We start from the raw sequence: 26,226 nt of genomic DNA, 5'->3' as shown, positions 1-26,226 counted from the left end.
AAAAGTCATATTTTCCATCCCTGATGCATTTTCCACTCATTTATAGCAAAGTGGGTGAACCCCACTGGGACAGGCAGGGTTTTGGGGAGAGCAGGGATCTGGGTTGTTCCTACCAGGCAGGCATCACCCATGTGGGGGTTTGAGCCAGAAAAGAGGGGATTTTTGGACAGAAAAGGGGTTTTTGGACAAAAAAGGATTTTTTTGGACAGAAAAGGGGCCATGCTGGGTATTATAATGGAGAAGTTAATCCCAAATCTCATTTACTCTGGGATTTCCCCCTGTCCCTGTGCTTCCCAAGAGCTGAGCCCAGCCCAGGTTGCTGAATCCCCATTGAGACAAGCAGGATCTCCCAAAATCTGCTTTTTTTCTCCCCAAAATCAGGCAGGATGCACATCCAGAAGGGATAACTGGGAATAGGGTCACTGTCTGGCTGGAGTGTGGGAATCCCTCGTGAGGGGCTGGATGCCTTTGCCAGGCATCTTGTGGCTTTTGCTAAAAGCCATGGCTAAAAATAGGTGGCTCAGCTGAAAAAATAAAAAAAAAATTGCTAAATATATCCAGAAAAGTATAAAAATACAACAGGCAAAATAGAAAATAGCAGAGCCACGTTTTCCAGGGGGTGGGAGATGGGATAGTCCCACTGATCCCAACAGGAGTTGCAGATCTGGCTGGGAAAGGAGACTTAACACACCCAAATTCCAAATGTTTCACTTTTTCCTTAAGGAAAGAAAATTATCTGAGCTTGATTTGTTCCATGAGGCAAAAAACCCCTTAATCCTGAGTGCTGGTTCCAGCCACAGCTCCCAGCCCCTCTCCACAGGGATTTTATTCCTTTTCCCAGTCATTTTTCATCCTGGATGTCCAATCCAGTGTTTAAATCCCTGGGAAGCAGCTTGCAGGTCAGAGATGTTGCTGGCAGATAAATAAATAAATAAATTAAAAGACAAGGGAGTGGAAAAACCGAGCTTGTTTCCATGGCAACAGCTTCCTTATCCCTTTGGCTGCATCCCATCCCTCCTGGCAAACCCAAACAGGAGAGCTGGGATGGGCACCTGGTTCAGCCCCAATTACTGATCCCAGAATGGTTTGGGATGGAAAGAACCTTAAAAATCATCCAATGTCACCCCCATGCCATGGGTAGGGATCCCTTCCACCATCCCAGGCTGCTCCAAACTCTGTCCAGCCTGGCCTTGGACACTTCCAGGGATCCAGGGGCCCCACCACCCTCCCATTAAAAAATTCTTCCTTATATCTGTGCCTGAATCAATTCTCTTTAGGATTAAAACCCTTTTTGCTGTCACTCCAGGCCCTATAAAAACCTGTCCTCCTTTAGAAGGTTCCTTCAGGCCCTGCAAGGGACTCTGAGCTCTCTCTGGATCCTTCCCTTCTCCAGGTGAGCATCCCCAGCTATCCCAGAGCATTTTTAAGCACGGGAATTATCAAGCCAAGACAAAAGCACGTTTTCCTCTTCCCCAATTTTTGCAGAGCTCAGCACTGGGATTGGCTCTGTCAGAGGTGGGATGTGCCCTTCACTCACCTTGTGGGAAGCTCAGATGGAGTCAGGAGGCTCCAGCCTCACATTCCTGCTGTGTCCCCTGTCCCTGGAGCAGCCCGTGGGCATCGCGTGCAGGGCAACCTCAGCTGCTTTTGTTTTCTCTCAGGCCCCAACTGAAGGCTCAAACTGAAGCAAACAGGAACCAACCTCAACTTCCTTTTTTTGTTTTTAGGGGTTTTGTGGTTTTGTTTTTTTTTTTTTAAATATATTGTTCAGGTGAAAGATCAGCAGCTCTGGTCCCTCCTGCCACCGTTCCTACAAGGTTTTGGCTCTCTCCACCTCAGTGCCACAGACCTGCTCCAGGGTTGGAAAAAGTATCCAGAGCCATGGGAATGCCACTAGGGAATGCACTGGTAGTTGAGCAAACCCCCAGGCTGCTTTAGGGTTGTTATTTGGGGGAAAATCCTGGGAAAAAGTGCTGGTGCACAAGGGATAATCCCAGTAGTGGGAGCAGATCAGGCTCTGGGTGTTCCCTCACCTTGGTCAAATACTGGGGAACCAGGATGCACAAACTCTGAGGGATAAAATGGAATAACATCCCCAAATACCAGGGAACAAGGATGCCCAAATACCAGGGAACAAGGATGCCCAAATTCTGAGGAATAAGATGGAATAACATCCCCAAATACCAGGGAACAAGGATGCCCAAATACCAGGGAACAAGGATGCCCAAATACCAGGGAACCAGGATAGCCAAATTCAGAAAAGTGCAATCAGGAACAGGAGCAAGATGGAATACACATGCCCAAATACCAGGGAACAAGGACCCAAATACAGGGAACAAGGATGCCCAAATACCAGGGAACAAGGATGCCCAAATACCAGGGAACAAGGACAGCCAAATTCTGAGGAATAAGATGGAATAAAATGCCCAAATACCAGGGAACAAGGATGCCCAAATTCTGAGGAATAAAATGGAATAACATGCCCAAATACTAGGGAACAAGGATGCCCAAATACCAGGGAACAAGGACAGCCAAATTCTGAGGGATAAGATGGAATAAAATGCCCAAATATCAGGGAACAAGGATGCCCAAATATTGAGCAATGCCCAGCTACTGGGGAATTCAGGATGCCCAAATACCAAGGAATACAAATGTCCACATAAAGGGCAAATAAGGAATTCTCACACGCCTGGGGAATAATGATGGCCAAAGACTGAGGAATAAGGATGCCCACAAAGAGGGAATAGAGAATTCCCACCTACTTGGGGAATAAAAATGCTGAAATATTGAGGAATAATGATATCCAAATAGTGGGGAACATGGACACCCAAATCCTGGGAAATTCAGGGATACCCAAATCCTGAGGAATAAGGATGCCCATATAAAGGAAAAAATTATTCCCAGATACTTGGGGAACAAAAATGCCCAAATTCTGAGGAATAAGGATGTCCACATAGTAGGAAATAAGAATGTCCAAGTACTGGAGAGCAAGGTTGACCAAATATCAGTGAATAAAAATGGCCAAATATTGGAGAATTCAGGGCTGCTGAAATAACAGGGAATAAGGACGCCGAGATAGTGAGGGATAAGAAAACCCATACAGAGGGAAATACAGATTCCCAGATATGTGGGAAACACAAATGCCCAAATACTTGGGAACAAGGATATCCAAATTTTGAGGAATAAGAATGTTCAAATACTGAATGATAAGGATGCCCGGATACCAGGGAATAAGGATGTCCAGGTACTGGAAAACAAAGATGCCAAGCTACTGGAAAATAAAATGCCCAAATACTGAGGAATAAGGATGTCCAAATCCTGAGGAATAAGGATTCCCAGATCCCGAGGAATAAGAATGTCTAAATACCAGGGAATAAGAATGCCCAGATACTGGAAAATAAAGATGCCCAGATTCTGGAAGATAAAATGTCCAAATACTGAGGAATAAGGATGTCCAAATTTTGGGGAATAAGGATGCCCAAATGCCAGGGAATAAGGATGTCCAAATCCTGAGGAATAAAGATTCCCAGATCCTGAGGAATATGGATGCCCAAATACCAGGGATTAAGGATGCTCAGATACTGGAAAATAAGGATGCCCAAATTTTGGGGAATAAGGATGTCCAGATCTGAGGAACAAGGATGTCCAAATTTTGGGGAGTAAGGACATCCAGATCCTGAGGAATAAGAATGCCCAAATACCAGGGAATAAGGATGCCCAGATACTGGAAAATAAAGATGCCCAAATACTGAGGAATAAGGATGTCCAAATTTTGGGGAATAAGGCCGTCCAGATCCTGAGGAATAAGAATGCCCAAATGCCGGGGAATAAGAATGCCCAAATTTTGAGGAATAAGGATTCCCAGATATGGGGAGCAAGGCTGGCATCTCGTCCTGCTGTGACTGAGAAGGGAAGGGGCCAGGCTGTCACATGCTGTGACACCCCAGCAGGGCACACATCCTGTCACACCACCTCCAACCCCAAGCCCTGCTCTCCACCAGGGCTCAGCCCTGTCAGGCTGCACTTGAGTGAAAATGAAAATGCCTTAAGGTTTCATGGGGTTTTTTGGGGAGTTGGGTTTTTAAGGTTCAATGAAATGTTAAACAACACCCAGAGGTCACCAGGAGGGTGCTGCAGCACAGGAGTGGAGGAGAGGAGATCACACAGCTTGAGGAATTCCCCAAAATCCATGGATGGACCAGAGTATCTTCAGCACACAGATCACAGAATCCCAGAGTGTTCTGGGTTGGAAGAAACCTTAAAGCTCATCCCATTCCAGCCTTGAAGCTCATCCCATTCCAACCCCCAAGCTCATCCCATTCCACCTTCAAGCTCATCCCATTCCAACCCCCAAGCTCATCCCACTCCAACCCCCAAGCTCATCCCATTCCAGCCTTGAAGCTCATCCCATTCCACCTTCAAGCTCATCCCATTCCAACCCCCAAGCTCACCCGATTCCAACCCCAAGCTCATCCCATTCCAACTCCCAAGCTCATCCCATTCCAACCCCCAAGCTCATCCCATTCCACCTCCAAGCTCATCCTACTCCAACATTCAAACTCATCCCATTCCAATCCCCAAGCTCATCCCATTCCAGCCCCCAAGCTCATCCCATTCCACCTTCAAGCTCATCCCATCCAACCCCAAGCTCATCCCATTCCAACCCCCAAGCTCATCCCATTCCAGCCCCCAAGCTCATCCCATTCCACCTCCAAGCTCATCCCATTCCAACCCCCAAGCTCATTCCACTCCAGCCTTCAAGCTCATCCCATTCCAACATTCAAGCTCATCCCATTCCAACCCCCAAGCTCACCCCATTCCAGCCTCCAAGCTCACCCCATTCCAGCCTCCAAGCTCATCCCATTCCAACCCCCAAGCTCATCCCATTCCAGCCTCCAAGCTCACCCCATTCCACCTTCAAGCTCATCCCATTCCAGCCTTGAAGCTCATCCCATTCCAACCCCCTTCCACCATCCCAGGCTGCTCATCCAACCTGGCACTGACATTTCCAGGGATTGGGAATCCACAGCTTCTCTGGGCAACCTATGCCAGGGCCTCACCACCCTCCCAGTCAGGAATTTCTCCCTTATCAGCTCATCCAGCTCTGAACTCCTGACCCTTAATTAAGGGAAGCAGCCAAGAGCTATTATTTCATGTTAATTAACATATCCAGCCACGGGTTTCAGTTTTTTAACATCCTGCTCTTAAGTACTGGCCAGGGTGAAGATAAGGATCTTGATGGGAAGATGGGAAATGAGGATTGAAAGGGAAGGGAAGATGAAGGGAGAGCTGCAAATGGAGTTGTTTCTCCCAGCATCACATTTCCAAGAGGATTTGGAAAAGGACAAAAGAAAAGAGGGGGAAAAAAGGGGAAAAAGAGAAGGGAAAAAAAAAAAGGAAAAAAAAAGAGGGAACAAAAGAGGGAAAAAAAGAAAAAAAAAGAGAAAAAAAGAGAAAAAAGAAAAAAAAAGAGAAAAAAAAAGAGAAAAAGAGAAAAAAAAAGAGAAAAAAAAAGAGAAAAAAAAAGAGAAAAAAGAGGAAAAAAATAAGATGAAAAAAGGGTATAAAAGGAGGTGGGAAAAAGAGAAATAAAAAGGGAAAAAGAGAGGAAAAAAGGAGGAAAAAAAGGGGTGAAAAAAAGGAAAAATAATTTTCCCCTGTGCATTCTCTATTTCCACAATCCATAACTCTGAAAAGGAATTTTCTGCAGCACGCATTCCTGCAAGTCACCCCAAATTCAAGGCTGGGGAATGGTTTGACTCCATTATCTCAGGGATTTTCTCCAACCTAAATCATTCCATGATTTCCCAATCCCTGCTCATTGGTGTGGGGGCACAGCCAACCCGAGGAACTGGGACAAAACCTTGCCCTGATTTGGTTAAAATATCCTATTTTAGGGGCATCCTCTATGTGACCACAGAAAATGGGGAGGAAAATGTGAATTTTGCCACGCTGCTGGGCCCACCCCTCTGCAAATCAATTTTCAGCTCAAATAAACCCCAAATATCTTTTTTTTTTTTTTTGCTAGAGCCTCATCATTTTCCCCAAAAAAACCCTCCTGCAGCAGGCAAAGCCTTGGGCTGCAGAAACCCTCGTGATGAGGAATCATCCCCCGATGATTTCACCCCCATCAAACCTTTATTAGAATTTTATTTTAAGTAACACTCACAGGGAGCCCAATGACCCTTTCCAGCCTCTGGGAATCACCCAACAAGTGACATCAGCACAGAAACAACCCCGTTAAGCAGCCCCATTAATCTGAGCCCCTCTCCCCTCAGGAATTACCTGAGACTGCTTTAATTAGGTATCCACCGTGCAAAAGAATTAATTAATTGGTGATAAGCACCTGAACCACATTACTCATAAGGCTCTATTTCAAGCTTCAAATACAGCAAACAGGTCACAGCCCAGCTGAGAGTGTAGACAGAATTCCCAGGGCTCCTGCCTGGTATTTCTCTTCCCATCCTTGTCGTGGAAAGAACAAGGCTGGGAATTTTTTTTATCTTTTTTTTTTTTTTTTTTGATTATTATTAATTTTCCTTCCATCCTTGGAAGTGTTGGACAGGGTTTGGAGCAACCTGGGATAGTGGGAATGGTCCCTGTCCATGGCAGGGGGTGGGATTGGGTGATTTCAAGGTCTCCTCCAACCCAAACCAGTCAGGAATTCCATTTTTTTTCCAGTTTTTTTCACAGCTGCTGTCTTCAGAACTACTCCAATAGTGTCTGCACCACATGGAGATGGGAGTTCTGGGATAATTTGGGGGGATTTGGTGTGTTTTAGGTGTGGGTTGTGGGGTAAAACACACCAAATCCCCCAAAATTATCACCGTTATCTTGGGGCTGTGAGGGTTTCACATCCCTGAGAGAGCAGTGAATTTATAAAGCATCTGCTGAGGGCCACAGCACAATGGGCAGGGGGAGGGTCCACATGGAATGAGGAGAAAAAAGATGAAAAGGATAGGAAGAAAGGGTATAAAAGGAGAGGGAAAAAAAAAGAAATAAAAAGAGGGAAAAGAGAGGAAAAACAAAAAAAAGCAGAAAAGAAGGGGAAAAGGGGGGCAAAAAGAAGGAAAAAAATAAAAATTTTCCCAGTGCATTTTGTATTTCCACAATCCATAATTTTGAAAAGGAATTTACTGTGGCTTTTGCTGGCGCTGACACTTCACAGCCTGGCAAAGCTGAGGCTGTGAGAGGGGTTCTCCAAGCTGAGGGGGATGAGGGCAGGGATGAAGGCAGGGATGGAGAAAGAGGTGTAGGCAGGGATATGGACAAGATCTGGGCATGGATGTGGTCAGGGATGCTGTCTCAGGCTGGAAATGGGAGTTTTTATTCTATCCCCACCTGTCAGAGCTGGGCAGCTCTCTGCTGTCCATGGGCAGTTTTTTCTTTATCTCTGCCCCAGCCAACCCTCCCTCCAGGAGATCTCTGCTGTCCATGGCCACTGAGTGTCCCTGCAGGGCTGATCCAATCCCAGCATCCCATGGGGAGATGCTCCGCCCAGGGGAGGAGCCAAGCATTCCTACCTGGATCCAATCTGAGCCTGGCCCAGCACAGCAGCCTTTGCCCCCTGCATTGCCAGAGGAGCAGCTTTCTGCTGCCCTGCATGGCCAGAGGGAGCCCAGGCCCATCTGCAGCAGCCCTGGAGCTGCAGAGGAAAACTCCCCCCTTGTGCAGGATCCGTGCTGCAGCAGAGCCACAGCTGGCACTGCAGGAGGGCTGAGCCCCCTGGATGGGGCTGGGACACCCCCTGACACACAGGGGACAGGGACTGCTCTGGCTCTGTCAGTGGTGGTGTTTTCTTTTTTTGTACTATTGCATTTGTATTTTTAATTTCCCTAATAAAGATCTGTTATTCCTATTCTGCAGGAGGGCTGAGCCACCATGGAATGGAACTGCTGCCACCACCCTGACCCACAGGGTGTCAGGTCTACTCTGACTGTGGCAGTGGGGTTTTTTTTGTTTGTACTATTGCATTTGTATTTTAAATTTTCCCAATAAAGAACCATTATTCCTACTCCTATATCTTTGCCGGAGAGCCCCTTAATTTCAAAATTACAATGATTCGTAGGGAGGGGGTTTACATTTTCCATTTCAGGAATGGAAAGGCTCCTGCCTTCCTTAGCGCACACCTGGCTTTCCAAACCAAAACTGATGCACACAGGGATGTGGTGGGGATCTGGGCAGGGCTGCAGGAGCTGATGCAGGCAGGGATGCACACAGGGATGCACACAGGGATGCACACAGGGATGCACAGGGATGCACACAGGGATGCAGCAGGGATGCACACAGGGAGGTGGGATGCACACAGGGATGCGGCGGATCAGGGAGGCTGGAGACTGGCAGGCTAACCTTCGGGCGGGCTGGCAGAAGTAGGTTGTTGGTGCTGCTGCTCTGACCCATATTATCCCAATTAAATTTAACTCCCTGCCCCTGTGTCCCCTGTGCCCTGCAGCATTCCAGGCTGCAGCTGGCCCTGTTTTTGGAGGCAGGGCGTACACCTGGGTCCTGCCCAGCAATGAGGAGAGGAGGGCACGGCCAGCGTGGCAGAACTGGGGCAGCATTTCTGATCCAGGCTTTCCACAGCTGCATCACAGGATGGGAATTCTGGGATAATTTTGGGGGTTTGGTGTGTTTTAGGTGTGGGTTGTGGGGTAAAACACACCAAATCCCCCCAGGTTATCACAGCTATCTTGGGGCGGTGATAATTTCAGGTCTCACATCCCTGAGAGAGCAGTGAATTTATAAAGCATCTGCTGAGGGCCACAGCACAATGGGCAGGAGAATCCACGTGGAACAGGGTTTAGCAGGATTCTGAGGGGGGAAAAAGGAAAAAAAAGGTATAAAATGAAGGGGAAAATAAAGATAAATAAAAAAAGGGGGGAAAAAGGTATAAAAGGAAGGGGGAAAAAGAGAAATAAAAAGAGAGGGGGAAAGGGTATAGATGGAAGGGGGAAAAAAGATAAATAAAAAGAAGAAAAATAGAGGGGGAAAGGGTATAAATAGATGGGGAAAAAAAGAGAAATAGAAAGAGGACAAAGAGAAAAAAAAAGGTATAAATGGAAGGGGGGGGAAAGGAGAAATAAAAAGAGGAAAAAGAGAGGGGGAAAAGGGTATAAATGGAAGGGGGAAAAAGAGAAATAAAAAGAGAGAAAAAAGGAAAAATGGTATAAATGGAAGGGGGGGAAAGAAATAAAAAGAGAGAAAAAGGTATAAAAGGAAGGGGAAAATAAAGAGAAATAAAAAGAGGAAAAAAGGGTATAAATGGAAGAGGGGGAAAGGAGAAATAAAAAGAGGGAAAAGAGGGGAAAAGGGTATAAAAGGAAGGGGGGGAAAAGAGAAGTAAAAAGAGGAAAAAAGAGGGAAAAGAGGTATAAATGGAAGGGGGGAAAAGAGAAGTAAAAAGAGAGAAAAAAGGGGGAAATGGTATAAATGGAAGGGGAGGGAAGAGAAATAAAAAGAAAAAGGTATAAAAGGAAGGGGGAAAAAGAGAAATAAAAAGAGGAAAAAGAGAGAGGAAAAAGGGGTATAAAAAAAGGGGGGAAAGAAGAAATAAAAAGAGAGAAAAAAAGCAAAAAAAGGAGGAAAAAAAAGGGGGGCATGTGCTTAGCATCTTCCCTTTGCTCCAGGCCTGACCCTCCCACATTTTCCCCGACCACACTGCTCCTGCTTCATTTATCCCACTGCCAGAGCTTTGATCCTTCTGGAGTCACTGCCTTGTGTTAAATATTCTATACGTGCTTTTTAAATATAATTTATATAAATTTATATCATTTGTATAATAATATCTTTATATAATTCACAAGTTTGAGCTTACTAGTTTAACGTTAATTTCTCTTTTTCCATAGTTTGCATGTTTTTCCCATCAACTACTGCATACCCTGTATTTTCTCCTTTTGCAAGGAGTTGTATCTCTGTTAGCTAACATCACTCCCAAAGGCCTATTTTGGGGTGTCTTCTGCTAGTATGCATTTATTTATTTTATTTTATTTTATTTTATTTTATTTTATTTTATTTTATTTTATTTTATTTTATTTTTCCTGTATCCAACTTTCTGGTTTTCTGTCCCATTTTTTCCAGATTTTTATCTATTCATCCCCTCTCTCTGTTTTTCACTTTTCTCTAACAACCTAAATACCACTTTTCTTTCTACTACACACACACAAAAAATAAAAAACCTTTTTTCCACACTACTTATCAATACAATACACCTCCCTCCAAGGAGATATAGTGAAGCTTAAAATGCACAATCTACATTATGCACAATATACATTATTATACATTACACAATATACACAATCTACATTACATATACTTTCATTTTTCTATATTCACTCACTTTTATTTCTCATTCCCCAGGTTTAAACACCTTTGCCTGCCCACCTGCTACTGGGAAATTTCTGTTTCACTATTTTCTGTATTTTTCCTGAGCTGTGAAGTCACAGAAGCAGCTGCTTGTTGGGGGATCTCAGTTCCAGGCAGGATGTGGATTCCAAACCAGCCTAATTTTTCCATCATTTAATAGAAACACTCACACAGGGCTTAGATTTTCAGGCTTAAAAAAATAATAATAATTTCCTCCCTTATTTGCTGCTTATACCTCTCCTTAAGCCTGGCTGGCTGCATTAAAATAATCTTTTTATTCCCTTTATTCCCCGTTTTTATTCACAGTGTGGAGGGAGGAAGGAGGAGGGAGAGTTTCCCCCAGCTCTGGCATTAAGTGGGGAGTGAGGGAAGCACCAGAGGTGGATGCAAATCCCTGAGCAAGGATGTGAGGCCGAGCAATTCTATTAAATCAGTTGATAAATAATGCAAGGGATTTTGATGGGGCCGGCCCTGCCAGCACCACACAAACACCACCAGGTCTCCAGGATGTTAAAATCCATGGGATGCAGCAAGAACTGACCCCAAAGCCTTTCCCAGCACGTAAAGATGAAAAAGAGGGTCACTCTGGAGCTCTGTCCCCACCAGGGCCTTGTCCTTTCCCAAGGTTCTGCACAAAGCCATGAAATCCACCATGGAAGGCCTGGTCAATGTTCAGCATTTCCCAAGGTGGGGAAGCTCTGCCTGGGCCCTTCCCAGCAGCAGCCTCAGGCCTGGGGGTTAATTAGAAATTAGAAGAGGTTCAGACAGGTTGTGATGGTTCCCAAAGTGCTGCAGAACCAGAGAGGGGCAGGAAATCCCTGAGGAGGAACCTGGAGCATGGAGAAAACCCAGCCATGTTCCTGCAGGACATCCTGGGCCCACATGGACTCACAGCCATGGGGACAGCTCTGACCTGCCCTGAGTGATGGGTGGGAGCAGAAATTCCTAATTCCCAACATCCCATCCATCCCTGCCCTCTGTGTCCTGTCCCTCTGTCCTTGTCCCCAGTCCCTCTCCAGCTCTCCTGGAGCCCCTTCAGGCCCTGCCAGGGGCTCTGAGCTCTCCCTGGAGCCTTCTCCTCTCCAGGGAACATTCCCAGCCCTCAGAGCACCTCCATGGCTTCTCTGGGCTCCTGGCACTGGGAATTGTTCCTGTCTCAGGAGGCTCAGACCAAGCCCTGCCTGTTTCTCCCAAGGTTTCTGTGCAGAATCCCTTGGGCTGCAGACATGACAATGACAAATGTCACTGGCACAGACACTGGCACTGCCCTGGTGTCCCCCTGGGGACAGTGGCATTGTGGAGACATTTCCCTGGCACCCCTGACTCTCAACACCTTCTTTATGCTCCTTCCCTGCTCCAGAGCAAAACCAAAGAGGAATCAAATCAGAGCTTGGCATCTCCCATCAGCTGACAGCTGCTGCTTTCTTACCCAAAACACCCAAAATTACCCCAAAGCACAGCTCCTCAAAACCCACAGCTCCTGCACAGGAGCCCACAGCTCCAGGGAGGATTTTAAACCCGAAGAATCCTCTCAGCATCCTTTCAGCCCTGCCCAGACTGTGCCTGTTGGACACCTGGCAGTGCTCCCTGTGCCATCCCAAGGGATGCTCCAACAGGCTCAGTGTTCCTGAACCTCATCCAGCTCCTGGTTTGTCCTCTGTGACACAGCCCAGATGGGAAAACACAGCTCCTGCTCACCCCTGCAGGCTCTGGGGGCTGCACAGGGACACTCTGCCTGTCCCCAAGGTGCCACCACCACCGTGGTGGCTCTTCCCTGGCTCAGCACCACCTCTGCTCCTTGGGAAGAGGAACCAGGAAAAAGAAATCATTGAAAGGGAATTGGCAAAAGTTGCAGAGGAATTTCAGTCCCCACCCCTGGAGGGACAGAAAAGCCCTGTGGGATGGTGGCACTGGGGACGTGGGTGGGAATGGCTGCACTTGGAGATTTGAGAGGGCTTTTCCAATTCCACAATTTCCAATTCCAATTCCTGGCACGATAAACACTACAGCACCTGAACGTTAATGACCATAATGACCTTAATGACGCTAATTAGCACATGAACTAGCAGTGTCACCCTTCTCCTGCAGGTGCCAGCCCTGGGGACATCGGGGTTCTTCCTACCCAGGCAGGGGCAGGAGGAGAGGGAAGAGAGGGATTCTCAGTGTGAAAAATGGGTATTTTATGATTGGCTTTTCGCAAATATTCAAATGAATATTATATGTGTTGTGTTAGAAAGTTATGCTGTGTTAATTCTCTTAAGTAGTGTGTTAAATATAGTTTTAGGTTATAAAAAAATGTTAAAATAGAAACTATGCTATGTAAGATACTTTTTTTTAAAGAAAGGACTTGCAGCCACAGGAGATAGCAGCCACAGGACACCTGAATCTTTCAGAGAAAGAGAATTCATTGCTCCATTATCAGGAGAAATGAACTTCTTCCTGCCTCAAAGGCGCTGTCAGGATTCAGAGGAAGAAGCTGACACTGCCCAGACAGAATCCTGTGTTTGAATGGAATTTATGCACCATGGATGAGGTGTATGAATATGCAACAGGCTGTTGCTTTTAAGGGTTAATCCTCTGCTAATGTGTGTCCTTCTTTGGGCTTATTTTGCCCAGAAAAGGTACCCAGACTGTCCATAACTCTTTGTATTTATTGTCTCATATTGTCCTAATCCAAACTGTCCAAATTATTATTCCTCTAATTGTATTCCTATTTTTATAACCATTTTACTACTATTAAACTTTTTAAATTTTAAAAACAAGTGATTGGCGTTTTTCACACTCAGCAGGGATTTACTCCGGGAACGTGCCAGAATCAGGGGGTGGTGACACAGGGCACCAATGATGTCCCCAGGGCACCCATGATGTCCCCATGGTCCCCTCTGCCTGCAGGGACGGGCATGGCAGCAGGAACAGCAGGAAACATCCAGGTTTTGGGGCTGGGATTGTCCCCCTGGCCCTTCAGAAGAGCAGCCCTGTGACCCCAGGAACACCGAGGAATTTGCAGTGGGAATATCCCGTGCTCTGCCAAGGATTTTCCCCGTTTTCGGGGATTTTATATGAGCACAAATCCCTGAGGAGCACCAAGCAGCTCCTTCCCACCCAGATCCCTCTTGCAGTGCCCATCCAGGACCTTTCCAGCTGTTCCTAGGGAGCATTATGGGATGGACAGAGGCAGCTTTCCTTCCCAAAGCCCTCGGGAGAGCAGAGAGGAAGATAAACCTGTTAAACTGAGCCAGCAGCTCAGCCAAAGGAGCTTATTTATCCAGCTGCACCCCTGGAATAACCAACCTGCAGGAGAGCAGCAGAGAGCTCCAACCACCAGAGCTCCCCTTGGATAAACTAATTAAGCCGGGCTCTAACGAGGATGATGATGACAGACAAGAGGGGAAGGAAAGTGCTGAGTGAAAAGCCAGGGAAGGACGAGATAAGGTGAAAACTAATTGTGTTTGGGAGGATAAGCAGGTCCTGGTGCAGCTGCTGCTTCCCAGGAATCATCCAGGCTGCCTCAGCTGCAAGGGACTGATTTTTCAAGGCTTGGCCCAATGTCATTTCAGAAGGGATTTATTTTTTATTCCCACTGATCCTGGTGCTTGGAGTCCATCATTCCCATGTGAAATGCAGGGGATGAGGGATTTTAGACTCCAGCCTCAGCATGGCTGCATCTGAGCCCATCCCAGATGGTCTCTTAGATCCCTTCCAACCCAAGCTACCTGTGATTCCCTGATCTGTGATTCTCTGATCTGTCATTCCCTGATCCTGTGATTCCATGATTTCCTGATCTATTTCCTGATCTGTGATTCCCTCATTTGTGATTCCCTGATCTGTGATTCTGTGATTCCCTGATCCTGTCATTCAAGACCTGTGATTCCCTGATCCTGTAATTTCTTGATCTGTCATTTCCTGATCTGTGATTCCCTGACCTCTCATTCCCTGCTCCTGTCATTCATTTCCTGCTCCTGTCATTCCCTGATCTGTGATTCCCTAATTTGTGATTCCATGATTCCCTGATCCTGTGATTTCCTAACCTGTGATTCCTTGCTCTTGTCATTCCCTGATCTGATTCCCTGCTCCTGTCATTTCCTGCTCCTGTCATTCTCTGATTCCTTGCTCATGTCACTGCCTGACCCTGTGATTCCCTGACCTGTGATCCTGTGATTCCCTGATTCCCTGATCCTGTCATTCAAGACCTGTGATTCCCTGATCCTGTCATTTCTTGATCTGTCATCTCCTGATCTGTGATTCCCTGATCCTGTGATTTCCTAATCTGTGATTCCCTGATCCTGTCATTCTCTGATTCCCCAATTTGTGATTCCTTGCTCCTGACATTCCCTGCTCCTACATCATTCCCTGATCTGTGATTCCCTGATCTGCCATTCCCTGCTCCTGTTATTCCATGATTCCCTGATCCTGTGATTTCCTTATCTATGATTCCCTGCTCCCTCCATTCCCTGACCCTGTCATTCCCTGATCCTGCCATTGCCTGCTCCTGTCATTCCCTGATTCCCTGATCTGTGATTCCCTGCTCCCTCCATTCCCTGATTACCTGACCCTGTCATTCATTCCCTGATTCCCTGATCCTGTCATTCATTCCCTGCTCCTGCCATTCCCAGCTCCTGCCCCCAGCCTCCTCCCTGCCCACCCAGCGCCTTGATTCCCTTCCACATCCCTAATCAAAGGCATCATTAATTAATTAATTAATTAACCACTGGCCTGATCCAACACTCACACCCCAGCAGCACCATCCCAGCCCCACCCTGGATGGGGTTTGGAGCAATCCTGGCTTCTCCATGGAGCCAAATCCAGCTGGATCCTGCCCAGCTCAGAGCTGCCTCCCTGCAGCCACCCTGAGCATCCCCACCAGGACACCCCTGGCCATTCCCTCAGGGAATTTTGGGTGGACAAAACCCCTCCTGTGCTCTAAAGGGAATGGATTTGGGGGGGTTTGCACCACGCATGAGGCACCCAGAAGGAAAAATGCACACGGAAAGCTGAGCAGGGAATAAAACCATGCGAGGACAGGCAAAAAATCCCTGGCTCAGTGGAGCAGGATGCAGCCACATCCTTTCCATGGAATGGGGTTTCATCCCTCCTCCCCACAAAGAGGCTGAGCCCAGAGAGGGGGAACAGCAAGAGAAGAGCCTGAAAAGCAAGAAAACCTGAAAATCCAGCTTGTTCCTCTCTCTTCCATGCTGTCTGTGAACAAACACGGACACATCCCGCTTTTCCCATCCCGCTTTTCCCATCCCGCTTTTCCCATCCCGCTTTCTCCTCTCCAGGTGAGCACCCCCAGCTCTCCCAGCCTGGCTCCAGCCCTCAGAGCACCTCCATGGCTCCTCTGGGCTCCTGGCACTGGGAATTGTTCCTGTCTCAGGAGGCTCACACCAAGCCCTGCCTGTTTCTCCCAAGGTTTCTGTGCAGAATCCCTTGGGCTGCAGACACGACAGTGACAAATGTCACTGGCACAGACACTGGCACTGTCCTGGTGTCCCCCTGGGGACAGTGGCATTGTGGAGACATTTCCCTGGCACCCCTGACTCTCAACACCTTCTTTATGCTCCTTCCCTGCTCCAAAGCAAAGCCAAAGAGGAATCAAATCAGAGCTGGGCATCTCCCATCAGCTGACAGCTGCTGCTTTCTTACCCAAAACACCCAAAATTACCCCAAAGCACAGCTCCTGCAAACCCACAGCTCCTGCACAGGAACCCACAGCTCCAGGGAGGATTTTAAGCCAACTGAAGCCTGAGGAATCCTTTTCCCATCCCGCATTCCCCATCCCGCTCCGGGCACAGCAGGGAGACCCTTGGCAAAGCCACGCTGAGGATTGATGCCCCTCGAGCCTGAAATGCTGTTTTTCCAGGGTAAATCCCTAAATCCCAGCCCCAAACGGGGCGATCCAGGGGGAGGGAGGGTCCTGGATGTGCCCTCCTGGAGCATGCCAATGGGATGGGCGGGATGGAGCCGCCCCTGGCAGCGATTTTTGGGGACACGAGGGGTCCGTGGGGCTCCAGCACCGTCTCTCCAGCCCTAATTACTATGGAAACAGCCGGCGCCTGCCTGTCCTCCTTCGGTGACTCACCGGGATTCAGGAGCCCCTGGAATTCCAGCGGGAGCATCCGCGGGGCTGCCGGGTGCGATTGGCACTGCCCACCCCGGGAAAATCGCGTTTATATTGCATTTTCCATTTGGCATGGGGTGGCAAAAGCAGCAGGTGGGGCTGGGGATTAATACCAGTAATAACAGTAATAATATTAATAATAACAATAGCACACAATATAAATATAAATATAAATATAAATATAAATATAAATATAAATATAAATATAAATATAAATATAAATATAAATATAAATATGCTTCTTGACCAGCTCGCAGCCATCAATCCATGGGATTCCCTTTAGGATTGCCTGCTCCTGGTCTTGAGAACCCCCATGCCATGAAGCAGCCTCAGTTATCACCTCCCCCAGATGCAAAATGTGCCCCAGCAAGGAGAAAACCCCACGAGATCCTTCGGGGTGGTGCATTATCCACTGGGAGCAAAGCTGGCAGCTCCCAGGGAGGCTGGGAGAGGGGATGGGCACGTGTGGAGAGACCACAGGTCCTCCCAAGGTGGGAATATCCCATTTTTGGGGACAAGGCTGCCTCCAGGCGTTATCCAGGTGATAACGGATCCAGGTGAGCAGCCAGCAGCACATTGCATCAAGCAGCACCCCCTCCCTCCTCCTCCAAGGCTGGAAATGCCTAAAAAAGCCCCAAAATTGGTGCCAAGGAGCAGCTGGGGTCATGCCCGGCCTTGTAGGGCCAGCACAGAAGCTGGGGTGGGATAGGGATCAGCCCATCCCTGAATCCCACAAAACAGGGTGGGAAAAGCCCCTTTAAAACCCTCCAAACCCCATCCCAGAGAAAGGCTTGGCCCCAGGGCTTTCCTGGCAATAATTAATTGAGTCATATTTCAACGCAGCCAGCGGCCATATGGTTGGAAAAGAGGATTAAAAATCTGCATGCTCCAGTTGCATCCAGGGAAATCCAGTTATGAGGAAAAATCCTCCGTGCCTGGCTGCAGCCTGCTGCCACCCATCCACACGGCCCCAGCCCCTTCTTCAGGAGGGATGATGGATTGGGAGCAATTGGGGGAAATGGGGAAAGAAATGAGAGCAGCAGGAAACGGGGAAAGAAATAAGAGCAGCAGAGGCAGATCACTGCTGCTCCCAGCCCCTGCCTGCCCTTTGGGCACCGCGCTCTAAGTTCATTAGCAGCTCATTAGCGATTGATTAATGAGGGGGTATGGCTGTGCCTCAGGACTGGCCTTAAATCATTTCATAAATATAAATCATTTTCCACCAAGGAGGTGAGAATCGTGGGGGCTCTGACAGGGGTGGGAAGGGTCCTTAAAGCCCATCCCATCCCACTCCCTGCCATCCACACCTTCCCCAAGCCCTGTCCAACCTGGCCCGGAACAATTCCAGGGATTTGGGGCAGCCCCAGCTGCTCTGGGCACCCTGTGCCAGGCCCTGCCCACCCTCACAGCCAGGAATTTCCTCCCAATTTCTATTCCAGAATTTCCCCCTAATTTCTATTCCAAATCCTCCCTGTGCCGGTTTTTTTGCTGGATTCCCCCCTCCCAGCCCTGGACCGGTTTTCCTCGAGAGATTTTCCCGGGAATCCTTCACCCAGAGCACATCTGGGAAAACACGGATTTGGCTGGAAAGGAGAGGGACATGGCTGTAGGGATGGACCTGCCTGGACATCACCCCCAAATCCCCCCAAGCCAGGCTGGGGCTGATCCCAGCACATGCTGCTTCCTGCAGGGATTTGGGATCGGGAAATCTCCCCATTCCTTCCTTCCCGTGATTACAAAAAAAAAGAAGAAAAAAATCAGGGAATAAAGAACACTACGTCTCATTCATCCGCGGAGAAAGCCTCGCCTGTGATGGCAAATCAGCTGATTAAGGAGGATCAAACCCTTTAAATCCAACCTTTGTTGGGAGCCCGAGCTCGCTGCACAAAGCACCTTCGGGTGGGACCCCCCGGGATCCCGGGGTGCCCCCGGGCGCGGGGAATGCGGGATTTGGGGGAATTCTGCCGGTTTGGGAGCGGCTCGGTCCCCACGGGGGTCAGGGACAGCGGGGGCGGCGACAGCCCCGCCCGGCCCCACCTGCGCCAGCGCTCCCAGCGCTCCCAGTGCCATTCCCAGTGCCATTCCCAGTGACAGCCATTCCAGTGCTCCCAGTGTTCCCAGTGACAGCCATTCCAGTGCTCCCAGTGTTCCCAGTGCTTCCAGTACTCACTCCCAGTGTTCCCAGCGCTCCCAGTGCCATTCCCAGTGACAGCCATTCCAGTGCTCCCAGTGTTCCCAGTGCTCCCAGTACTCACTCCCAGTGTTCCCAGTGGTCCCAGTGCCAGCCCTGCCAGCGCTTCCAGTGCCATTCCCAGTGACAGCCATTCCAGTGCTCGTGTTCCCAGTGCTCCCAGCGCTCCCAGTGCCAGTGTTCCCAGTGTTCCCAGTGCTCCCAGTGACAGCCCTGCCAGCGCTCTCAGTGCTCCCAGTGCCAGCCCTGCCAGTGTTCCCAGTGCTCCCAGTGCTCCCAGTAACAGCCTTCCCAGCGCTCCCAGCACTCACGCCCAGTGCTCCCAGTGCCCCCAGTGCCAGCCCGGCCAGTGTTTCCAGTGCTCACTCCCAGTGCTCCCAGTAACAGCCCTGCCAGTGCTCCCAGTGCTCCCAGTGCTCCCAGTAACAGCCCTGCCAGTGCTCCCAGTGCTCCCAGTGACAGCCCTCCCAGGGTTCCCAGTGCTCCCAGTGCTCCCATGCCCCCATTCCGTACCTGGAAGCGGTGCCCCGGTTCCCCGCGGGGCGGGCGGCGGCGGGACGGACAGACGGACAGAGGGATGGATGGACGGACGGACGGACGGACGCTGGGATGGAGGAGGGAGGGCCGGGGGGACGCGGCCGCAGCAGCAGCAGCAGCAGGAGGAGGAGGAGGAGGAGAAGGAGGATGGTGGTCAGCAGCAGCCCCGAGCGGCGAGTCCCCACCCAGCTTTGTCTGCGCTCATCCCGCTGCCTACAGGAAGCGGCTCAGCCCCGACTTCCTCCTCCTCCTCCTCCTCTCCTCCTCCTCCTGCTGCTGATGCTCTGCGCTCCCCCGGCGTTCGGGGATCGCTCCTGCCCAGACCCCGCTGCCCCCTCCCTGTCCCCTGTCCCTGTCCCTGTCCCTGTCCCTGTCCCTGTCCCTGTCCCTTGCACGGCCCCTTGTCCCTCGGCCACCCCATGGCGCCCCGACCCCGCACCCCACACCCGCTCCCCCACACACACACCGTGCCCACCGCACACCCGTGTGCACCCCCAGTTCCTACACCCGCCCCAAATCCCCCCGAACCACCCCTGCACCCCACAGCCCCCCATAACCACCACCCCTGAACTCCATCACACACCTCACACACACCATCCTTGAACCCCAAATCCCCCCAACCCCTTCTGAACCCTCCCTGCACCCCCAGTTCCTACACCCGCCCCAAATCCCCCCAACCCCTCCTGAACAGCCCCTGCACCCATCCTACCCCATCACACACCCTGCGCCCCACACACCCACCCCTGCACCCCACAGCCCCCCAAAACCACCACTCCTGAACCCCATCACACGCCCTGAACCCCACACAGCCATCCCTGCACCCCACAGCCCCCCAAAACCCATCCCTGCCCTCTCTCAGCCCCTGCACTGCTCCAAACCCCCCCAGCCTGGCTCCTCCATGTCCCTGGAGCCCCCCAAAACCCCGGATCCCTCCCAGCCCTTCCCTCCCCAACACCCCCCATCCTCCTGGCACACCCAAACCCCTCCCTGCCCCTCCAACCCTTCCCAGCTCCGAGGTTCCCATTAGGGCACAGCTCAGGTGATCACATTTTATTTTATTTTATTTTATTTTATTTTATTTTATTTTATTTTATTTTATTTTATTTTAATATTTTTAATATTATTATATTTTTATTTATTATTTTATTTTATTATTTTATTTATTTTTTAATTTATTTTATTTTACTTTATTTTATTATTATTTTATTTTATTATTTTATATTTTATTATATTTTATTATTTTATTTTATTTTATTTTATTTTTAATTTAATTTTATTTATTATTTTATTTTAATATTATTTTTATTATATTTATTTTATTTTATTTTATTTTATTTTATTTTATTTTATTTTATTTTTTTAAATTTTATTTTTATTTTATTTTACTTTATTTTATTTTTATTTTATTTTAATTTTATTTTATCTTATTTTTCACATGCCCAGTTTAGGGGGATTTCAGGTGGAAGATTCTGGAGGCATGAGGAACGGGGTTTTTATAAGGTGGCTTTTCCCTTTTTCCTCCATCTGCTCCAGCCCAGCTGTGTCCTCATGGAAATCCTTCCCTGGCAGGGTGGGCAGGGCCTGGCACAGGTGCCCAGAGCAGCTGGGGCTGCCCCAAATCTCTGGAATTCATCCAGGCCAGGTTGGACACTGGGGCTTGGAGCAGCCTGGGACAGTGGGAGGTGTCCCTGCCATGGCAGGGGTGGGATGGGATTGGATTTAAAGCCCCTCCCAACCCAAACCACTCTGGAATTCCATGATTTTCTGAAAAATCAAAAAAAATCATTGTGCACTAAGTTCCCTTCCAACGCAAACCACTCTGGAATTCCATGATTTTATGAAAGTGCACAATGATTTCCTGCTGTGCCCCTTACCCAGGCAAGAGACACAGAAAAACTGGGGAGGGGCACAACCCCTAAAACCTCCCAAAACAGCCCCAAAACATCCTAAAACTGCCCAAAACAGCAAAAAACAGCACAAGATATCCCAAACCAGCCCAAAGCAGCTCCCACAGCAGCAGCACCGAGGGATGCGGCTCATTTTGGGAGCATCCCCAAAGGGTGACAGCGGGGACCGCAGGGACACGGGGCTGTGTCCGTGTCCCCTCCCCGGGCTCTGTGCTCGCTGTCGCCGCCCGGGTTTCCCCGCTGTTTCCACGGCAACCCCGGTGACAGATTTCCGTCCGTGACCGATTTCCTCCGCTGCCCTGAGCGAGGGAGCTCAGCGCTGCCACATCGCCCTGACGGGCCAGAAAAATCACAGAGCTGTCCCCGCAACCCTGGGACAGCCCAAAAACCCACCCAGAGCTGTCCCTGCAACCCTGGGACAGCCCCAAAACCCACCCAGAGCTGTCCCTGCAACCCTGGGACACCCCAAAAAATCAAAGAGCTGTCCCTGCAACCCTGGGACAGCCCAAAAAATCACAGAGCTGTCCCTGCTCCCACCTGGGACAGCCCAAAAAAATCACAGAGCTGTCCCTGCAACCCTGGGACAGCCAAAAAAAATCACAGAGCTGTCCCTGCAACCCTGGGACACCCCAAAAAATCACAGAGCTGTCCCTGCTCCCACCTGGGACAGCCCAAAAAATCACAGAGCTGTACCCGCAACCCTGGGACACCCCAAAAACCCACCCAGAGCTGTCCCTGCAACCCTGGGACACCCAAAAAAAATCACAGAGCTGTCCCTGCAACCCTGGGACAGCCCAAAAAATCACAGAGCTGTCCCTGCAACCCTGGGACAGCCCAAAAACCCACCCAGAGCTGTCCCTGCAACCCTGGGACACCCCAAAAAACCACAGAGCTGTCCCTGCTCCCACCTGGGACAGCCCAAAAAATCACAGAGCTGTCCCTGCAACCCTGGGACACCCAAAAAAATCACAGAGCTGTCCCTGCACCCACCTGGGACATCCCAAAAACCCATCCAGAGCCTGGGACATCCCAAAAACCCATCCAGAGCCTGGGACATCCCAAAATCCCACCTGAGCTGTCCCTGCACCCACCTGGGACATCCCAAAAACCCACCCAGAGCTGTCCCTGCTCCCACCTGGGACAGCCCAAAAAATCACAGAGCTGTACCTGCAACCCTGGGACAGCCCAAAAACCCATCCAGAGCCTGAGCCATCCCAAAATCCCACCCTGCAGCCCTGGCACATCACCTGGGACATCCCAAAATCCCACCTGAGCTGTCCCTGCACCCACCTGGGACATCCCAAAAACCCATCCAGAGCCTGGGACATCCCAAAATCCCACCCTGCAGCCCTTGCACCTCCCTGGGACATTCCAAAACCCCAGAACTGTCCCTGGGTGCCTCAAAACAGCCCCAAAACATCCCAAATCAGCCCCAAACAGCCCAAACCAGCCAACAATAGCCTAAAACTGCCTAAAACAGCCCCAAAAACATCACAAATCAGCCCCAACAGCCAGAACAGCCAACAATAGCCTAAACTGCCTAAGACAGCCCAAAACATCCCAAATCAGCCCCAAACAGCCCAAACCAGCCAACAATAGCCTAAAACTGCCTAAAACTGCCTAAAACAGCCCCAAAACATCCCAAACCAGCTGAAAACAGCCCAAAGCAGCCCCCAAACATCCCAGAACAGCCCCAAAACATCCCAGAACAGCCCCAATATTGTGCATTTTGCTCTCTAAAATTGATGTTTTGCCCGTGGTCGCCCTACAAATCCCAAATCTCCGACTTCTCCATCCAGCCCGGGGTTGTGATGGGAGCTGCAAAATTTGGAAGTGCAGCCACTGGAGAAGAGACGGCCCCAGGTCAGGGTTTTTTTGGGTTGTTTTTTGTCGTGTTTAAATCCATGGAATGGCAGCAGGAGCAGCAGGAAAAGGGCAGGGATGGGAACTCGAGGACCTTTCCCTCCCCTGGGAACCTCCCCCGAGCGGAGATGAAGCAGGAATGGAGGTCAGGGCATCAAAGAGAAGGGGATTTATTAAATTCATCCCCATTTTCTGAGCACAGCCCATGGGCAGGGCAGAGCTCCCTCCCCTGCTCACCCCCTCCAGACCCTTCCCCATCTGGTTTGAGGAAAATTCCGGGGTTTTATGGGCCAGGCATGAAATGTGCAGGGTATATTTAGCAGCAGACAATGCAGTCCCCCTCGCAGGAGTGGCTCATTCCCTCGTGCTCCTCCCTCCTGCCCCAAAAATGTCGGGTTTCAGCAGAAATCAGCAATTAGGGCCCCGGACCTGCCGACGGTCAGCGGGATATTTATAGAGGACAATGGGAATTTGCTGGGAATGTGCAATTATCCCTGGAGCCTGTGGGAAAGGCACACAGAGGTGCTCCTGGCAGTGGGGGCACAGCCCCACATCTCCATCCCAGGGCTGGGATCCAGGGCCCAGCCCCAAAATGGGACGGGGCTGCATCCAGGGCCACAGGGCAGAGCTGGGAAAAAACACTCTGGAGGCTGCACTGATGCTGCTTCCCCATGGAAAACGGGATCATCATCATCATCATCATCTTCTTTTCTTCTTCTTCTTCTTCTTCTCCTCCTCCTTTTCTTCATCTTCTTCCTCTCCTTTTCTTCTTCTCCTCCTCTTCTTTTTCTTCTTTTCTTCTTCTCCTTTTCTTCTTCTTCTTCTTCTTCTTCTTCTTCTTCTTCTTCTTCTTCTTCTTCTTCTCCTTTTCTTCTTCTCCTTCTCCTTCTCCTTCTCCTTCTCCTTCTCCTTCTCCTTCTCCTTCTCCTTCTCCTTCTCCTTCTCCTTCTCCTTCTCCTTCTCCTTCTCCTTCTCCTTCTCCTTCATAGAATCCCAGAATGTTTTGGGTTGGAAGGGATCTTAAATCCCATCCCATTCCACCCCTGCCATGGCAGGGACACCTCCCACTGTCCCAGGCTGCTCCAACCTCACCTCGGGCACTTCCAGGGATCCAGGGGCAGCCACAGCTGCTCTGGCAATTCCAGCCCAGCCAGGAATTCCCAATTCCCAATCTCCCACCCATCCCTGCCCTCTGGCACTGGGAGCCATTCCCTGGCTCCTGTCCCTCCATCCCTTGTCCCCAGTCCCTCTCCAGCTCTCCTGGAGCCCCTTCAGGCCCTGCCAGGGGCTCTGAGCTCTCCCTGGAGCCTTCTCCTCTCCAGGGGAACATTCCCAGCTCTCCCAGTGAATGGGGACACTGAAAGGCTGTGGGTGTTGGCACCTTCCACACTTTTCCAGGAGGTGCCAGGATCAGTGAACCTGGCCCAAAATCACAGGGAAAGGCAGTGGCCAGTGATGTTCTGAGTTTCATTAGCACCAGTGGGAGACGGGAGGGTGGTCCTGGCTGCTGTGGAGGGGAAAGGCAGCACAAAGCTTCCATCAGACACTGGAGAATCCACCAGAACCACCCAAAACCATCAACCCCACAGCTCCTGAAGGTTGGGAACCACCTTGAGCATCCCACCAGGATTTCTACTATGGACACTCCACACTCCCACTTATTTCAGGAGCTCCCTCTGTGTCTCTTCTCAACTCTAGAGTGTTGGAAGTGGCTGGAACTTACACAAAAACCACCTAAAAAAACAAAACCAACCAAAACCTACCATAACCCACCAAAAATCATCAAAAACCACCCCTGAGCATCCCACCAGGATCCCTACTATGGGCACTCCATACTCCCACTCGTTTCAGGAGCTCACCCTGTGCCTCTTCCCAACTCCAGAGTGTTGGAACTGCTGGAACTTCTACAAAAACCACCAAAAACCCACCAAAAATCATCAAAACCCACCAAAACCCACAGCTCCTGAAGGTTGGGGACCCCCCTGAGCATCCCACCAGGATCCCCACTATGGACACTCCAATCTCCCACTTATTTCAGGAGCTCCCCCTGCGCCTCTTCCCAACTCCAGAGTGTTGGTAGTGGCTGAAACTTCCACAAAAACCACCAAAAACCCACAAAACACCACCAAAACCCCACCAAAAATCATCAAAAACCACCAACCCCACAGCTCCTGAAAGTTGGGAACCCCCCTCAGCATCCCACCAGGATCCCTACTATGGACACTCCAATCTCCCACTTATTTCAGGAGCTCCCTCTGTGTCTCTTCTCAACTCTAGAGTGTTGGAAGTGGCTGGAACTTACACAAAAACCACCTAAAAAAACCAAAAACAATCAAAACCTACCAAAACCCACCAAAAATCATCAAAAACCACCCCTGAGCATCCCACCAGGATCCCTACTATGGACACTCCATACTCCCACTCATTTCAGGAGCTCCCCTGTACCTCCTGCCAATTCCAGAGTGTTGGAACTGCTGGAACTTCTACAAAAACCACCAAAAACCCACCAAAAATCATCAAAACCCACCAACCCCACAGCTCCTGAAGATTGGGGACCACCCCTGAGCATCCCACCAGGATCCCTACTATGGACACTCCCTCTTATTTCAGGAGCTCCCCCTGCGCCTCTTCCCAATTCCAGAGTGTTGGAACTGCTGGAACTTCTACAAAAACCACCAAAAACCCACAAAAAACCACAAAAAATCCCACCAAAAATCACCAAAACCCACCAACCCCACAGCTCCTGAAGGTTGGGGACCACCCTGAGCATCCCCCCAGGATCCCTACTATGGACACTCCACACTCCCTCTTATTTCACGAGCTCACCCTGCGCCTCTTCCCAACTCTAGAGAGCTGGAAGTGGCTGGAACTTCCAAAAAAATCACCAAAAACCACCAAAAGTCACAAAAAATCATCAAAACCCATCAACCCCACAGCTCCTGAAGGTTGGGAACCACCTTGAGCATCCCACCAGGATCCCTACTATGGACACTCCATACTCCCACTTATTTCAGGAGCTCACCCTGTGCCTCTTCCCAACTCTAGAGCATTAGAACTGGCTGGAACTTCCACAAAACCCACCTAAAACAACCAAAACCCACCCAAACCCACCAAAAATCAGGACTGAAAGGCACAGCCCACCCACTGCCCTGCCTGAGGCAGGAGTTGCCTTAACCTGAGCCGGGATCACCGGAGCAGAGAACCCCAATAAATGCAAGGTTACCCTTAAATCCAGCCCTGCTCCATCT

General features: G+C 49.7%; 1 protein-coding gene across 2 annotated transcripts in view; it reads right to left on the bottom strand.

Moving 5' to 3' along the window:
- Window positions 1-19,462, bottom strand: part of GNG2 (G protein subunit gamma 2) — a 33,796-nt gene extending 14,334 nt beyond the window's left edge. Inside the window, exon 1 of one of the 2 annotated variants that reach the window (XM_064715986.1) lies at window positions 19,185-19,462. The gene's annotated coding sequence lies outside the window, so the exon portion shown is untranslated. The remainder of the gene's footprint in view (window positions 1-19,184) is intronic. The other variant, XM_064715985.1, reaches the window with a different exon arrangement.
- Window positions 19,463-26,226: the final 6,764 nt, after the last annotated feature.

Source organism: Zonotrichia leucophrys, chromosome 5 (assembly GCF_028769735.1).
Source record: "Zonotrichia leucophrys gambelii isolate GWCS_2022_RI chromosome 5, RI_Zleu_2.0, whole genome shotgun sequence".
Taxonomy (NCBI): Eukaryota; Metazoa; Chordata; class Aves; order Passeriformes; family Passerellidae; genus Zonotrichia; species Zonotrichia leucophrys.
This window is presented reverse-complemented; position numbering and strand designations above follow the sequence as displayed.